The sequence below is a fragment of the Psammomys obesus genome, unplaced genomic scaffold (genome assembly GCF_907164565.1).
Source record: "Psammomys obesus unplaced genomic scaffold, mPsaObe1.curated_primary_1811, whole genome shotgun sequence".
Classification (NCBI taxonomy): Eukaryota; Metazoa; Chordata; class Mammalia; order Rodentia; family Muridae; genus Psammomys; species Psammomys obesus.
In genome coordinates, this window is record NW_026586589.1 from 7,283,960 (window position 1) to 7,302,237 (window position 18,278).

The window sequence follows — 18,278 nt, forward strand, 5'->3', positions numbered from 1 at the left end:
ACACACACACACACACACACACACACACACACACACACACACACACAGCTACAACAGCCAGTCAGCTCCTCAGTACAACAAGACACAAGAGCAGAACATAAAAGCTTACTTATTTCTGTACTGGCCATGAACACTCTTTAAAAAATCTCCTAAACACCACCTAGAGTAGCATCGAAATAGAGTAAGACTGAGCAAAGGAGTGAAAGCACAGAAAAATGAAAAACCAAAATACACGAAGTTTAAAAAGCATGCAAGAGCCCTGGGTTTGACCCCTCTCCACCAACAAAATAAATAAAATAAAACCTGAGAAACACTGCCCACTGGTTTAAAATATCAGTGCTGGGATAGATAGGTAGATAAACTTTAGCACGTAAAGAGCAAAAGAGGACTTGGGTTCAGTTCCCAGTACCCTCGCGGTGGCCTACAACTGCCCATGACTCCAGTTCCAGGGGATTCAGTCCCCTCTTCCTGCCTCTGAGGACACCAGGCCTCTGAGGACATGCAGTGCACAGAATAATAATCAGGCAAAACACTCATACACATAAAAACTGATAAATTAATTCTCGAACTCACATGGAAAGGCAAAGAACCCAGAGGAGCCAAAGCAACCCTGGCAAAGAACAGCAAAGTTGGAGGGCCTGACATCCAGGTAAAGACCACTACAGACAGACAGATGGAACATCAGAACAGAAGAGAGGCCAGAAACAGGCTCATATACACATGAATAGCTGATTTTTTTTTTCAGTCAGTCTTTCATGTAACCCAGCCTCGCCTCAAACTTACCATGTAGTTGAGGGTGACCTTGAGCTTTTTTTTTTCTTTTTGGTTTCTCTGTGTAATAACCCTGGCTGTCCTAGAACTCACTCTGTATACCAGGCTGGCCTTGAATTCACAGAAATCCACCTGATTTAACTCTTTGGATCTATTTGAGGAGAAAGAGCACCTAAACAATACAGACATCTTTTAAAAGATTTATTTTTATTTTATGTGTATGAATGCTTTGTCTGAATGTCATGCTGTGCACTGCATGTATGTTTGGTGTCCTCAGGGGCCAGAAGAGGGCATTGAATCCCCTGGAACTAGAGTTATGGACAGTTTCAGGCTGTCTCTTGATTTGCTGGAGTTAAACGTGTGTGCTACCACACCCAGCCGACCATGAACATTTTTTGAAATTAAAAAATAATTATGTGTACATGTATATGTCTATGTATGAACACATGTGTGCAGCTGCCTGTGTAGGCCACAAGAGAGCATCGTGCCCTGGAGCAAGAGTTACAAGCAGTTGTGAGCCAACAGAGGTGTAGCAGCCTAAACATCTCTACAGCCCATGACCTTCGACTTCTGACCCTCCCGCCTCTACCTCCTGAGTGCTGGGATTAGTCTTGGACACTATGCCTGGTCTATGTGGTGCCTGGGGATCAAACTCAGGGTTTTGTGCAGGCCAGGCTCTGCTAACTGAGGGACATCTCCAGAACAACTGATTTTTAAAAATTAATCAATCAATCAAACAATCAATCAATCTCTCCCTCTCCCTCTCTCTCTCCCTCCCTCCTTTTCTCTCCCTTTTTCTCCCTTTTTCTCCCCCCCACCCTATTTTGTTTATATTTGTTTTGCTGGAGATTTCATCAGAAGCCTGGTACCCTGGGTAACTGATCTTTGACAAAAGAACACAAAGGATGCATTGGAACCAAGTGAGCTTCTTAACCAATAACAAGAAGCATTTGTTTATTTACTTTACGCATGCACGCTATGCACCAGAGTGCTCACAAGGAGGTCAGAGATTGAGCTCGGGTTGTCAGGCTTAGAGGCTTCCTTATTCTCATATCCATCTCACCATCCCCAGAACAGCTTTTCAACTACTGGATTAAAGGTACATTTCTTACGTAACACGTGAAACTTGTTTTAAACGAGACTTATACATTACACAGAACAATTAAAACACGGACCACCTACAACTGGGCTAGAGAGATGTCTCAGCAACAAAGAGCACTGGTTGCTCTTCCAGAAAACCAGGGTTCAGTTCCCAACACCCACGTGGTAGCTAATAGCCATCTGTAACTCCAATCCCAGGGGATCTATGCCCTCTTCTGACCTCTGGCTATCAGGAATACATGCAGTACGCAAGCATACATGAAGACAAAACATCCATATACTAAAATAAAATTAATTTCAAATTTAATAAAAACTCTAAAACTAAAAAAAACCCAAAACTGTAGAGAATGAGCTGGGCGTCATGGTGCATACCTATAATCCCAGCACTCGGGGATAGAGGCAGATGGATCACTGTGAGTTCGAGGCCAGCCTGGTATACAAATCCCAGGACAGCCAAGGCTAAACAGAGAAACCCTGTCTCAAAACAACACAAAACAAAAACAAAAAACTGTAGAGGAAACCATGATGATCTGGGGTTAGGAAAAAGACTCTTAGCTATGACAGCATTGGATACAATTTGTCACAGAACGCACTGAAAAGTTGGGCTCCATCAGAATTGAAACCATCTCCCTTTGGCATACTCTTAAAGAAATGATCACGCAGGCCTCAAACTGGGAAAAGCACTGTGTTCACACATCTTTTACAGGACTTGCATCCAGAATACAGAAAGAGCCCTCAGGCCTCCATAAGGGGGGAAAATCAAGGAGAAAAGACTCAAGCTTGAGAAGACACATAGTGGATGACAAGATGTTCCACGCACTGGTCACTAAGGAACTGAGAGCTAACGCTGTGTGAGGGACTGCACCCACAGAACGCCTGAAGCCACAGGCTGAGCACGTCAACCTCAAGTCAGTTCTGAGGGGCTGAGGAGGAACTGGACCTAAAAAGGTAGCTTCTTAAAACTCGAAGCACATGCCTGCCATATTGTCCGGCTGCTCTTCTAGGTATTTGCCTGAGAGAAGTGAAGATTCCTAGGAAGACTTGGCTATAACTGTCCCTAAGAGGCTTTGTGATGCTTTCACACCGGAAACAAACCCGCATGCCCATCGGTAAATAAATGATGGCACACCCACTCCATGGCTATGGAAGAGAAAGGGCTGGCCCAGGACGCTGCAGCATCTCCAATCAGTAACCTCAAGAGAAGGATGACGGACAAAGACTGCAGAAGTGCGCCATTCCAGTTATCTAGAAGTCTAGGAAATGTAAACAGATCCTTGCTTGGGAGATGGAGGGCCAGGTGGGAGGAGGAAGGCAAAGGGGGGGAGAAGGGAGGGCCAGGTGGGAGGAGGAAGGGCCAGGTGGGAAAGAGGGAGGGCAAAGGTGGGGAGGAGGGAGGGCAAAGATGGGGAGGAGGGAGGGCAAAGATGGGGAGGAGGGAAGGACAGGTGGGGAGGGGGACAGGTGGGAGGAGGGTAGGCAAAGGGAAGATTGCACAGGATGACAAGGAAACTTCGGGTGGTGGTGGGAATGCTACATCTGTATGGCCTATTACACATCAATTATACCTCAATACACTTTTTTAAAAGCAGATAAATCAAGGTCCCACCAGGAATAGAGATTAAGCTGGCATACCTTCGAGGGCTCTGTCAACGTAAAGCTTCTAAAATTGTCTTGAAATTTTAAGACTCGTCTGTTCACACCTCCATAACCGTTTACTTCCAGAACGCCGCAAGCCTCGTGCCACCGCTCAGAGATAACTATACCCAGACGCCGACACGGGGCAGGGTGATGCCATTCTAAATCACTCCTGCTCAGACGTGACGCGCACAGCCCAGAGCCCACGACTCTGCCGCTTTTATCAGCTCCAGGTTTGTTCCCACTCCATCACCAGGATTAAATCGTCTCCCCCTGGGGAGAGTGGAGCCGCGCTTAGTGAGAGGGATGTGTTCCCACCCAAGACGGAGCAGGGCATGGGGGAACAGGAGTGAGACAGGCATTCCTGGAGAGTCACCTCCACCGTGGAGGAGAAAAGTCTTGGGCAGGCAAGATGATGGCTCAGCAAGAAAAGGTGCCTGACAACCTGAGTTCCACTCTCAGGATCCACATAGTGGGAGGAGAGTACCCTCTCCTGCCAGCTGCCCTCTGACCTGTGCATGCCTGCTGTGGCATGAGCACATACACACAGACACATACAAGAAATTACATAAGGTGTAGTTTTCGTTTTGGTTTTGGGAGACAGGGTTTCTCCGTGTAGCCTTGGCTGTCCTGGACTTTGTAAACCAGGTTAGCCTTGAACTCACAAAGATCTACCTGCTGGAGGGTGTCCTTATAAGCATTACTTTATTTTGAATGTTTATTTACTAGTTTCTTTTTAATTTTTTTATTCTTTCATTAGTCAATGCACTGAATTAATTTATTTATTAACACTTCATTAGTTAGCCAGGTATAATGGTGCACGCCTTCAATCCTAGCTCTCCAGAGACAAAGGCAAGTGGATCTCTGTGAGTCCCAGGACAACCAGGGCTATACGGAGAGACCCTATCTAAATGGTTTTGCAAAAGCAAAACCTTTACTTATTCTCTAAAAAAAAAAAATTTATTTATTTATTTATTATGTATACAGTATTCTACCTGCATGCCATAAGAGGACACCAGATCTCATTATAGATGGTCGTGAGCCTTCATGTGGTTGCTGGGAATTGAACTCAGGACCCCTAGAAGAGCAACCAGTGCTCTTAACCTCTGAGCCATCTCTCCAGCCCAACATATTTGTTTTCTAGTTTGTTTGCTTTTATTTGTTTAACATGGCAATAACTTACTGCCCACACTTAGGACCTGGCATGAGGAGGCCTAGCCACACAGTAGGGTGTCTGCAGTTGACAGGGGAAAAACCTGGAGTTGGCATGTTGGTGAGGACATGGAGCTGAAGTCCCTCTGCAGGTGGGAATTTATCAGCACAAGCACTTGAGAAGACTGTGTGGGTGTCCCTACCAAAGATGGGCGTGCCCTGGCTGGACACTCTATAAACACCTTTGCACTTAGGCAGAGTGGAGGAAAAAGGCACTTGGCATGTGGAGGAAAGTTCAAAAGGGCGCTGTCCACAGTCACTGCCGGAGGTAACCAGGCAGCCTGTCAGCAGCAGCAGCAGCAGCCGTGATGCCCAGTGGTCCGCTCAGCGAAGAACCAGTCCAGACAGCAGTGAGGGAGCGCCCAGACAGAGCATAAGGAAAGGCAGCCGGACAAGCACCCCTTTGCAAGGTCTAGAACGGAATTCTGGGTGCTCCGAGGGCTGGGGCTTCCTCAAGAGCTGGGTGTGGTGGCCACACCATGCTGGACAGGACACTTGAGGTCGGTGCAAGCAAGACGCTCACTGTCCCAACTCACAGACTCAGTGAGTCTCTGAGAAGCAGCAAAAGCAGCTACAGAAAAACGGAACTAATGTGGCCCCATTTTATGTAAAACCACTCGCACATCTGCACTTCACCCGCAGAGAATGCCAGTATCACCTGCAACACCATTTGGTGGCAGCCGCTATGACCAGCCTGTTACCCCAAGCGCTTTGGCATGCCCTTCATTTCACAGGGTCTTCTGAATGGGGACTGCCACTAAGGCAGGGTGCTGAGGACTCTGAAGTCATCGGGGCCTCATGGAAATGCCCAAGCCCTGACAACAGCCCACCAGGCTGCAAACCACCTTTCCCCCAACGCTCACTCAGTCCCGCCTTCCCCCTATTTCCTGGCAACATGGACCCCCTCACTTCTATTTGCGTACCTGGGGAACCCTCTCTAGCAGTGTTCCTCTTGGTCCTGTGTGGGTGCCTCTTCATCCTCTAGGTCTCAGCTCAAGGGTGACCTCCCCCAAGAAGCCTCTGTGACCCCAGGCAGAAGCCCCAGTTCCTGCTGCCTCCCAGCTGGAGCCTCAGTATGGCTCCACTCCCCAAGGGACACCAAGTGTCCAAAGTCCCTGTCCACCACCCGGCCTGGCACAGGATGGGTATTCAAGAATGAATACACCTGCTAGGGAGACTGATGAAGAGACACCTAAAGGGCCGCTACCAATGAATGGTGGCAAGAGGAGGGGACGGCAGGTGGGTACGCTGTCTCCATCCATCCCGGCATCCTTCTGGCGGACAGGACTCTGAGCCTTGGCACTTCCCTTGTCAGGGACCAGAACCTGCTGTCCTCCAGCCTCCTGCTCTCACTCTCCTCACTCTGCTGAAGCCCCAGTGGGTGGTGTATTAATAAACGGGAGGGAGAAGGTCACCCAGCTCTCGAGCGCTGAGCCGTCCTTGACTCGGGCAGGCGCAACTGAAAGGCGCTGGGGGGGGGGGGGGGCCGCTTCGCTGAGCACGTGCATGCTATTTCTGATTCCCAGCTGGCCAGACTGGCCCAGTGCATCTGCTGTGGGAGTCCAGGCAGCCTGGAGAGCAGCAGGGGGATGGGGAGGAGCAGTGACCATCACCCAGCCATGCTTGCACCTGACCCGGCCATATCCGCCCCGAGAACTCAACCCACCGCTCCTCAGGGCCAGGTGAGTTTTCACTGAACCCCTCAGCTTAGCATTTGGGGCTCACGAAGACCCAGCCTGCTTACCTGCCTGCGTTCCGGCTCTCCCCTCCTACCATCAGCCCAGCCCTCTCTGTACTGTGGGTCTTCACACCTGCTGAGCCCTCCGGCAGGCAGAGGACCGCTGTCTCCAGCCTTTGGCAGGCCTTTGGCTCGCTCAGCTTAAGTCCCAGGCCTCAGCACAGAACATTCCTCTACCACCACATATTGGGGCTCCTTGGAGGACGTCCCCCTAATGTCAACAGGTACCCTGGGTTATCTCAGATGTCTTTGAGCCTTCTCCTGGACTAAGATTTGAGCAGTGTGGAGGTCCTCACCTTCATGTCTCTAGCATTTGGTCCACGGAGACCATGACGCCTCATTAGGCAGAAAGTGCGTGGGTTCTGAGATGAAGCAGTGGACTGGAGAGCTCAGAGGTGGTGCACAGGCAGGGAGCAAATAGCTGGATTTGTTTGTGACCTGATTATGAAGGGTCAGAGAGATGGAGCCTTAGGGGACAGGGAGAAAGGAGGAGGTCCACTCACCCTCAGCTGAGGACCCCTCTCAGCCTCACACTGGCCATCACCAGTGTCCCCTGGAGCAGTCAATAGCCTGGCTCACAGCTCGGGAAGGCTGGGATACTGTTCCAGGTGTGGCTGCACACAGCCCTGCCTCCCCGCCCCTGACAAGCACCGTTGACACGGAATCTGTACAGAGAGTGTGTGGCCTGAATACACCTGCTTCCCAAGGCAGGCTGCCCAAATGGGGCAGGGGGCTCCTGGCAGGAGGTCTGGGCGCTGGGAAAACTGGACCACCTGCTCACCACTTACAGCTGTTAGCTCCTGGGAGAGGGAGGTTCCCCAGACACTGAGGTCAGGCCTGGGTCTGGCAGAGGCCCTCCAAGCAAAGGCTCACAGCCTACCCTCCCGCCCAAAGCTGCTGCCTGGAATGTGGGCCATGCACAAACCAGGCCAGCCAAATTAGGAGGGTTCCAGGGAGGGAAGGCCTCCAAGAGGGTCCCAGAGCGGCCTGGGGGTGGTAAGGTACAGGCATTCTGGTTCCTAGGCTTGCTAGGGACTCTGATGGTTCCAAGAATTCTCTTTTCCTTCTTGAAGCTCTTACAGAGAGCCTCCACAAAGCACAGGGTTTAGTCAGGGATCTTGTGGTTCCAGCCCATCTTGACCCCTGCCTCGCTTTCACCAGCTCTCAGAGTGCTCGCTTTCTGGTCCTCTTTCTCTAGCCGGTCTCTTGGGGAAGCCCAGGGCCTTCTTCGGGCACTGGAGCATACCAGCCATTTCCCAGGCGCCTGTTAGGCCCCAGGCTCTGTTCTAGGCACCTTGGCCCTCGGGAGCCCACTTCACTCATGATCAAGCCTTGAGGGCAGGCATGCCACTGTCACTCTTTGGAGTACAAAAGGAGAAACTGAGGCTAAGAGTTGTTCCTGTCACGAGGCTGGCACACCTAGCTAGACTCTAACTCACAGACCCTCATAATCACCTCACTTCCTCAGGGTGCTCAAGCTCTGGCGGCTGCTTCCTGGAGGCTGCTTCCTGGAGGCTCGGACTTTGGTTTCCCACGGTTCTTGGGACTGAGTGCCCTGCCTCCTCCATTCCTTTTTACTTTCTCTATTTAAAACAAAACCAGGAAACACACAAACAAACCAACAAACAAAATTCTATTCTCGAAAACAGTTGAGCAGAAATGGCCTGCTGTGGACACCACACTGAAGGAGCCCACGATCTCCCCAGCCAACCGTGTCCTGACCCACTCTCGGCCTGGCCAGTGCTGGGTTCTGAAGCTAAATGGGCTCAGTTCAAACCCCACTCCACCACCAGCTGCTAGGTGACCTCGGGCACGCCACCTTCTGTCATGGCCTTGTTTCCCCTCCTGAGAGGACACTTTTCATGTGCCCAGAGTCATTCAAGAAACAATGCCATGCTCTGACCCAGGTGCCATGCTGCTTCTTGACATGGTCATGTTGGGGCTTCACTGGGTCCCTCAGGTAGCTCCTGGAGGTGTCCTGGATAGGAGGACATCTATGTAAGATGGCTTTCAACTGCAAGCTTCAGAGTCCTGCTCCAAAACAATAGATAGCTAATGAAGAGAGAGAGAGAATATATGAAGAAATGAATGAATGAGTGGGTGGGTGGGTGGGTGGATGGATGGAGAATTGGTTACCCAAGGGGACACTGGCTCCTGGGCCTAGGAGAAGACAGGCCCTACTTCCAGGACCACTATTCCACCACGAGAGTACTATTGCCCGCCTCACTGGCCCTGGGTTCCTCCTCATGGTGGTGGAGAGGCCCACAGACAGATCTGATCCTCAGAGACCACTGTGCACCAGCACCAAGCTACAGGTGCCCTGTGTCCATCTTCAAACAGTCCTGACTGTCACCGTTTGGGACTGAAGATGAATGCCCGCCAGGCCTAAAATAATCCTTGGCATAGTCCTTGGCACAAGCGGGTGTTTGCCTCAGAGAGCGTACAGCAGCTGCAGGAACAGACAGGCCACACACAGGGCTTAAAGGACAAGAACAAGAAATGAGGCCAGGTGTGGTAGCACAAGCCTGTAATCCCAGACCCATGAGGCTGAGACGAGAAGACCTCAGGTTCCAGGCCAGCCTGACTTAAACAGCAAGTTCAAGGCCAGTCTAGACTACTAAGCAAGACACTAACGCAAGGAATCAGGGGGAGTGGGTAAAGGGGGAAGGGAAGAAAAAAAAATTGCTCCTGGGAACAATCTTCAGATTATGGCTTTTCCCAGGTTGGAAAGGCAGCTCTGACCTCTAGGCCAGCTTGACAGCGACCAGCCCGCTAGCCTTAAACCCTGTGGTACCAGGACAGATGAGGGACTGGCCTCCAGAAAGGGTTCCCAAGGCTGGAAGAGGAACAGAGACAGGGCTACAAAGGACACAGTGCATGGACAGCTGTGTGGCGCTGGCCTGTGGCTACCCACTCAGGCAGCCACCCCCGCCCTGACCTCTCCAGGCAGCTGCACCTGCATGCACTGCTAGGCTCCACAGTGCCTGGGCACCACTCCTGACTGGGTGCGTGGTAGTGCTGAGGTGCTGCCATCAGACTGGAAGGGTTTCTGCATGCCCCTCCCCCAGCCTACCTTGCTGTGGGGTGAGGGGATACATGAAGTCAGCCAGGGTAGGGTCTCCCAGGCTAAGGGGACAGTAGAGCCAGGGTCTAGAAGGCCAGAGGACACAGAATATATACCCTAGTCCTCATGTGGAACTGTGGAAGGAGAAGGGTGGCTTTGAGAGACCAGTGACAGAGCACGCTGACCGTCATGCTGAGGGCTGAGGGCCCACCGCGCTGACAGCAGCTGCGTGCGCTCCTACATCAGATAAACTGCCTGAGTGTGAGACACGGAAGCAGACCTGACAGAACATCTGGGAAGCATTTTGGCTGCCTTGGGCTGCAGGAGGAGCCCAAATTCCTCTTTGTCGTTGAACCCTAGGCCCCTCCATAAGGGATCCAGAGAGAAGGCTGCCTCTCTGCTGAACTCCGGGAACCATCTTGCCATTCATCAAATCCAGCCTTGCAAATGCTTCCTGGAAACTTTGGGCCCCGGCGGGCCATGGTGACAGCTCCCAGGCTGCCCACTACTTGTGCCCCTGCCCTGGCCGGCATCAGCAGAGGGAGTGCAGAGTGGGTCAGCAGAGGTTGGCCCGCTTTGGTCTTGGCCATGGCAGGTGGGCAGGCAGCCAACATTCCATGCCAATGCCGGGAAACCTGGCAGTTGCTGGCCAGAAGAGTACTGTGGGCCTGCCCCGCTCTGGAGCCATCTGTGGCTCCCTAGTTTCTTTCACTGAGAAGCATCCACATAGGAGAGGCTGGAGAGGGTCCCCCAGTTTCTGCTGCACATTAGGAGACCCACTCAAATGTCCTGGAGCACAGAGGTGGACAAGGGCTCCCCGGGGTCAACCCCAGTAGACTACCAGTCCACATTCCACCAAATCTTCAGTCCTGCCCACATGGCTTCACCTCTCCCTACCTCAGTTCCTTCACATGTCAGCAGACTTCTGCAGCCAGTAAGACCACGTGGCCCAGCCTGACCCTAACTCATACCAAGTCCTCCTTGGTCTCTCCACGCTGCAACCTTGGCATTCCACACTGCCCCTACCTCGGGACTCTGTACCAACCTTCCCAGCCTCACTCAGGTCACTTCCTGGGGACAGTCCACCCTGAGGCCTGACTAGCTTCGGTGTTCTGCGGGGCAGCCCGCCTGTCACCGCCTTGAGGTTACATTCATCCGGAAGGTTATGTAACGACTGCAGGCCTCCCAAGAGGACCTCGGCTCTGCAGGGCAGGGCCCGGCCCAGCCACTTGTTCCCAGTGTATGCCCAGCACAGAGCGGGCACTTGCCACGTGTTTGCTGAGTGGATACTCGGGGAATAGGAAAGAGGAGCTAAGCCCCAAGGCATGATGTGGCTACATTATCCCTGTCTTTGTGTCAAGACGACCCAACAATACACAAAAGCCTGGCCGGGGTCAGGGTGCAATATCTGACACACATACACCCGCGACAGGCCAGGGCACTCCCTCACACTATGTCACAGATACACATACGGCCCACACGTACCATGCGAAGCCTCCACACACAGCATGCACACCACACACAGTCCCGTCACCCTTGCCCGCACACACGCCATCCGTCCATCCTACATACATCTGTCCACACTTCACACTCTGTACACACATGCCAAACACACCTTCTCACATACCCCACATCGCACATCACACATACATACCACCTCCCTACATGTCACACACATACCCACCAGACAGCCACACCACGCTCGTCTCTCCACACGCCTCACACATGCCATCTCCACAACCATATATACACACCAGGTGAGCTGCACCTCACGCCACACACACGCCACAGACACACATACATGCCACACGCCACACACCTACCTCCCCACACATCACAGAGTACATGCCCCACACAGACCTACCTCCGACATACTACACGCGCACACACACACAAACATACTGCACATGCGATGGCCAACACGGGCAGCCAGGGCGGCTGCACGTCCCCATCACTGCGCTCGCTCTCTCAGAGAGCCCGGAAGGCCAGCTGAAACTCCCACACAAGCAGAAATAGGCCTGACCTGGCTGACCGGGACCCCTGGGGCCACCCAGCGCTGCCTGCCTCTGCCATTTCCACACGGTTCCCTGGGAAGTCTCACAAGTGCCCAGTCCTCTAGGAATCCCTCACAGCCCAGAAGTGGCAAGTCCCTGAGAAGGAAAGGTGTGAGATGCCGACACTTCCCAACTTGTGACCACAGCAGCACCGCATGGGGCCTGGAGCTGGGTGAGGCCACTCCGCACTACTTTCAACTCCCAAAACGCACAGGGGGAAACTGAGACCAGAGACGACGCAGAAGCCCAGTGATCAGGTGGCCTCTGGCTGGGCCCTACCTTTCTGCCTGGACTGTCAGGTACACATGCCTGGGTCAAACCCTACTCCACCACCCACTGGCTCGGTGCCCCTCCCTCCAAGCCCCAATTTCCTCCATCAAGAACAGGGATGAGCACATTATCCCTCTCCCTCACGCACAGAAAGCACTGGTGGCATAGGGCTTGGAAGCCATTTCTACCCCAGGCTGACTGCACCCAGCCAGGCAGCCTCCACAAAGCCACAGAACCCAGAGCCTGGCCCACACAGTCCAAGCTACCGAGCAAAGGAGGACACGGGAGCCTGGGGGCCAGCAAGGCCATGGCACTCAGGGCCTCCAGTGAGCTCCAGCTCTCTGGGGATTGAGCTAGCAGAGCTAAGGATGCTGGCCTTGGCAAGAGCTGGGGGAGGCAGGCAGGCAGCTGGGGTGCCGGGGTGGTGGGAAGAAACTTGCCCCCGTTTTTAGCAAACCTGATCCCCGTTTCCAAGCTGTACTCCACAGTCCATGGCCACGTCACTCTCACAGCACCCAGTCAGCCCGCACTAGGTGGGAGGCAAAGCCCCCTCCCTCTGGCAGGGGTTAGGAGACAGAGGGTGGTGGGGAAGCCAGACAGCTGTCAGGGTGAGAACATAACACAAGACTCCTGATACCTCCTTGGGGGGTGGGGGAGTCTAGCTCAGTTCACCCCTGCAGTTAAAGAGAGCAGAGCTGGCAAAGACTCAGAGGGCACCCCACAAAAGAGATGGAGACCACGGAGCTTGGAGAGGTGCAGCCCTGAGTCAGGAAATGCAGCAACAGAGCACCGAGCAGTTCACCGTCCTTCTCACAGCCCCTCAGGCACCCAGCACACACGCTGGGACCCACCAGGAGCCCGGCTCTACCCAGACACAAACACTTAAGTCCGGAGGCCAAGTGCTCGAGAACCCAAGACCAGCTCTTGGGGTGCATTGTGTGAAACCTCCATCAGAACAGTTTCATAGTTCTGTCCCAGGCCCCACACAATGCTGTGTATACAGCAGGCACTCAGTTTATGTATCAGCAGGTCTTGCTCCATGTATATGCCTCTGCCCCCTCTTCTGTATCATCAGACTCACTCTGACCCCATCCTGGGCTTTCTCATGGTGACCCCTCTAGGGCACCAAATGCCCCTCTGCCCATGCGATGCCACTCCTGGAGCTGGGTCCCTCCCGGCCCACTGCACTGAAAGGTCCTGGGAACCAGCTCTTCTCGGTGGTCCGGCTGGCAGAGGCGGTCACTTCCACCCATACAGCCTCTTCACCCCTTCAGAAAGTCTTAAGGGTGGGTCACAGCCCCTTTTGGCAGCCCCCATATCATGGGGCCACGGCAGTCAGGACTCAGACCAGGCCTACTGCAGGGCTGAGAGACGTGGCCTCTGCTGATGACCCGGCGATGCCTCAGGCTGCTTGCCTGTACCAGGTGGGGATCCACCTCCAGTGGGTATGGCCAGGCTCCCCAAAGCCATCAACGACCCTACTGCAGTTGATCCCCACAGGCTCATGCCCCACCCATTGCTTGCTGGTGAACAAATGGGAACCTCAGGGTCCCCAGATGATGGGCTCAGGTGAGACTCTAAGCTCACTAACTTAAATCCAAATCCTGGTATTAGGGCTTCACCATCAATGGGACCTTAGTCCACTTGCTTAAAACTCTCAGTGTCCAGTTTCCTCACCTGTAAAATGGGGCTAGTAAGACTAGGGTATGGCAGAGGCTGAAGCAGACGGTGGATGCTTGGAGTCAGTATTACTAACTAGCAGGCCCTGAGCCAGCCACACTTAGTTCTGAGAGATGGTCAATGATGCTTTGTTAAGCAGAGAGTTGTTTTTAACTGCCAGCTGCTGATAACGGCTGTTATTATTATTATCATCGTCAACATTAGCAGGGATCCCCAAGCCTGGTTTTGCAACCAGCCCTGGTGAGGGGTGTAGCAAAATTCTCCAAACAAAATGTGCTTCCATTCATTTTGGGTTTTTGAAAAGGCCACGTCAGACAGCTCGGTGGGGAGGAGGCGGCATTGCGAAACCCAGCACAGAAGGATCCAGGCTGCTCCTCGGCTCAGGAAGTGATGTGCCATCTACTCCAGAGAGGCCCTGATACAATGGCTACCCCGAGGGCCCAGTGGCTGGGTTTCCTGGCCTGTGGGCCTAATCTCCAGCCTCTGAGCAACCCCTGCATCTCAGTTTCCTCATCAGTCAAATGAAGGTATTTCCTCTTCGTTCTGACCAAGGAGATAGCTAGAAAATGTGGAAATTAAATGTGTCCTGTAATCTGCAGAGTGCGGAACATACCCTAAAGGCTCCAGTCTTGGCCTGAGGTTGTTGCCAGGAGACTGCTGAGTAGGTGGACAGAGAGAATCAGCAACACCCCCCCACACACACACACACAGACACCATAAACCACACATACAAAAGAAAGGTAGTCATGTGTGGCTCAGAGACCAACCACAAGAGCCCAATGGAGTGTCATAGCAAGCCCTGCTGGGTAACAGCCTTTCCCATCGGGTACCCAGTCAGAGGTCACCTAACGGTGTCGTCTCTCCCTGAGCCAGCCCCTTTCACCTCTTCAGTGGCAGGGTCATCTATCAGGAGGAACTCTGGCCCACAGGCCTGGGCCTGTGCATATGCAGCCCTCCAAACCTACGAGAGCATTGCAGGCCCCATCCTGTGCCCATAGTGCCCACGGAAGCAGCCACCCAAGAGTCACGCAGGAGGGCCACCTCGGATTAGGACACTGGCTGCCTTCCTGGTCTTACGAATGTCGGTGAGGTCCTCAGCCAGCAGGGTCCTGCTCTTTTGCTCTCTACCCACCCAAATCCCTGAGGCCTCCAAACCCAGACAGCACATGCCCACTGGGATGTTTCCAGCACCAGGCAGCATGGGTTCCCCAGAACAGGAACGGTTGTAGTTCACATAGCAGATCTCATCTGACCCGACCCTGTGTCCCCCGGCCTGACACAGCCCTGAGCACTGAAGAGAGCAGGAAACCCGAGTAGCCCAAAGAAGGGACGGCAGGGAAGAAACCAGAGGGACAAGCTAATAGCCCCATAAATGCAACAAGCGTAATGAGGTAGGCAACTGATGTGAACACGTGGACTCACGCAGAAAGAGGGACCAGACCACAGGCCCACAGGGATGCCTGAAGATGCAGACCTACCCAAGCACAGCCTCCGCCTCTGCCAGAACCTTGGGACTCCCACGGACACACTGGGCTTCTAGAGGCAACAGACCTATAACTCCCACAAGTCTGCCAAATGCCTCTGGGGGTACAGAGCCAGCTGGAGGCAGGAACCCGTAGGGACAGTCATGTGGGCAACTGGACCTAGCCAAGACTCCTCCATGCCCATTGCCCAGCCCTCCACTTGGAATGCGCAGCTCACACTCACCCACTCATTCAAACCAAATAAATAAATAATAGGAGCAAGTTCCCGCAGCCAGCCAAGCCCGGTCCTCAGCGCAGGGAGGCTGCCTCGAAGGTGTGCACTGCCCCTCCCACATCAATCACACTGCGCCATGCATGGTGCAGAACTGTGGCCCCGGGGGTAAAGCAGAGGTCCTGGGGCTGTGGAGATGCTGACAGGGACGCCGAGTGGCCTCGGCACTGAGGAGGCTTTCTCCAAAAGCAATGCCTAGGATGAGGCCAGACTGATCAGGAGTAGTTTAAGTAGGTGAAGTGGGTGTGTGTGAGAGAGGGGTGCGGGCAGAGGACCCAGCGTGCTCAAAGAACCTGAGGTGAAAGGAAACTCAAACACAGTCCAGGAACTGCACAGGAGCCAGGGAGACCAGAGCCGGAGTGAGAGGAGCTGGGGAACAAGATGCAGCCCAGGGACATGTGTGAGAAGGGGGCTGGGCTTCAGGCTGGGGCTGTGGCATTTATTGGGTACCAACTGTATACTTTCAGAAAGAAAGGAAAGAAAGACAGAAAAGAAAGAAAAAAGAAATCTGAAGTCAGATTTTATTCATTTGAATTTCAGAATGCTTAAATGAAAATACTGACGTGCACGGGAGTCCGGGGATGCTGTTCTTAAATGCTTCTTCAGATGAACGCATCCCCATCGATTAGAGCTGTATGGGAGGGGAGACCACCCGCCCTCTGCCGCATAAAGGGCACCGGACCACATCCCTCCGTGAGTAGATACACTGACATTTATGAGGCCAGACGCCTGTGAGCCACAAAATCCTAACAAGATGCCAGTGGGTGCCCTGGACACACTAGGTACGTCACCGAGTCCTCTGGAAGCTCCAAGTACCCGTTCCACCCTCAGCTCCTAAGTGCTGCGCAGCCTGCTTTCAAAACAGCAGGCTCCGCTGCCAGGCAGCCCTGCGACCGCCCGGGGCACAGCCCTCAAACCTGCAGCTCTCTCTCCGGCTGACACCAGCAGGATGCTTCCTGGGCTCCCGGTTCTGGACGGTACCCCACACTTTCTCTTGAGTCAGGGCCCTGCCCACCTACCAGCCCAGCTCCACCTGGCCTAAACGGAGCAGGGCTTCATGGACACCACTCACAGGCACTCCAGGCACTCCCCAGCTCCAGAAGAACCCCGCACTCTATCCCACCCCTACCCCAGTACGGACACCCGCCTGCCCCACGTGCACAGCTCTTCAGAAGCTACTGGGAACATCCTCCGAGCTGGCTGAGCAGCGGCTGGAGCCCAGCTGAGGAGGAGGGTGGTCCCCAACGGCGGCTCCTAACATCCGAGCCTCAGCCGTCAGCCCGGAAACCAGCTCCGCGGCCCCACCCAGTCCCGCTGTCCTCAACAGTCCGGCTCAGACCCCTCGGGCCACCCTCGGCCCCGGCCCGGGCAGCCCACCCATCCCTATACCGGAGGAGCGGGAGACAGGCAGCCACCTGAGGGGCAGAATTCTACAGACTCCTCCAACAGGCTTTCCGACATGGTCCTGTACCGCCTCTTGCCATCACCTCTAGCCTTGCAGAAAACACTGTCCTCTTCCAAGTGAAGCCACGGAGGCCGAGGGACCCGGACCCTCCCCCACCGCGCAGGAGGTGCCAAGAGTAGAGGCGGGGCAGCCCAGCCTCCTCGGGGCTGGGGACTGCAGCCCCCTCCCCCTCCGTCATTGCTACTTCCAAGCAGGTGGAGGTGCTAGGACCCCACTGCCATCAGCACTGACCCCCAAGCGTGGGGTGGCCCATCCTCAGGTTACCTCCGCCACGACTGGCCTTCCCCCCTCCCACCTACCCACCACCCTTCCCCCATTTCATTTTCCCCCACAACATCAACAGTCAGCGACAGCCCCTTTCCGCAACACAGGCAGCGTGGAAGAACGCGAGAAGGGAGGCGGATGAAGGGCTGGATGGGGAATCCGACAAGGCAGGCTCTGCCCGAAAAGGCCCGGGGACCGTCACTTGCCCAGGTAGCACATGTGCCCTCCCAGCAGGCCCAGCACATCTGGACCCAGCTGGCCTCCGCAGCCACCTGGTCTACCCTGCACCCGCTCTGCACGAGAACCCCCTTTCCCGCAGGGCGCCGCACGTGGGGGCCTCCGGTGGCCATGTGAGCACCCCCCCAGCCCAGGTGCCGGGGTCGCCCAGCCCCTCCCCGGCACGCGAGCGCGCCGGGGGCGATGCGGCGCGGGGTCGCCCGCCCCCTCCCTGGATGCCCGGTCCCGGGGACAGCCCGAGAAGGGGGTGCGCGTGCGGCAGGCAAAAGGCGAGGAAGCCCGGCCGCCCTGACACGCGGCCGGGAAGGGGCCGCCGCCGCCCGCCGCCTGCGGATGGAGGGCCCGGAGCGGCTCCTGCGCCCCGGCCGGGAGAGGGCCGGCAGCGTCGGAGGGGCCGGCCCGCGCCAGGCTCCAGGCCCCGGCGCCGCCGCTCGTCAGAGGAGCCGGAAGACCCGGCCGCTGCGCGCGGCTGTCCCGGGGTCTGCCTGCGGCCGGGGGCTGGCTGCCCGGGATCGAGCCCCGGAGGAGGGTCTCGACGCGTGCCACCCCCGCGCGCTCACCTGTGCCCGGCGCTCGGCCGCCTCGGTCCGCTCGGCCTCTGCGCCGCTCCCGCTCCGCTCGCCCGCTCGCAGCGTCGTCCGCCTAGGCCCCGGCCCCGGCCCCGGCCCCGGCCCGCGGGCGCCCCATGCCTCTCCTCCGGCCGGCGCGGCGCCCCAGATGCGGCTGCGGGAGGAGGAGCCGCGCGGCCCCGGCTCCCGGGGAGCGGCGGGGAGGGGGCGGGGGGCGGGGAGACGCGCGCGGGGGAGGGGGCCGCGCGGCTGCGCTCAAAACCAGGCGCGGATCCGGCCGGGGGCCCGGGGCTGCGGGGGACCGCAGGGGCCGCTCGGGGCCCGGCGCGTCGTCCCCGCCGCCGACCCTGGGGAGGGGAGGGGCGCCGCGGCCGCGGGCGCTGGGTGTGTAGCGGAATGAGCGCTTGCGGATCGGCGACCTGTCGTCCAGAGAGGGCAGGCTACCGGAGCGAGGCTACACAGC

General features: G+C 55.5%; 1 protein-coding gene across 2 annotated transcripts in view; it reads right to left on the reverse strand.

The window, feature by feature from the left end:
• Dlgap4 (DLG associated protein 4) overlaps nt 1–17,870 on the reverse strand; it is a 148,043-nt gene extending 130,173 nt beyond the window's left edge. For both annotated transcript variants that reach the window (XM_055602198.1, XM_055602199.1), the window contains exon 1: nt 17,807–17,870. The gene's annotated coding sequence lies outside the window, so the exon portion shown is untranslated. The remainder of the gene's footprint in view (nt 1–17,806) is intronic.
• Nucleotides 17,871–18,278: the final 408 nt, after the last annotated feature.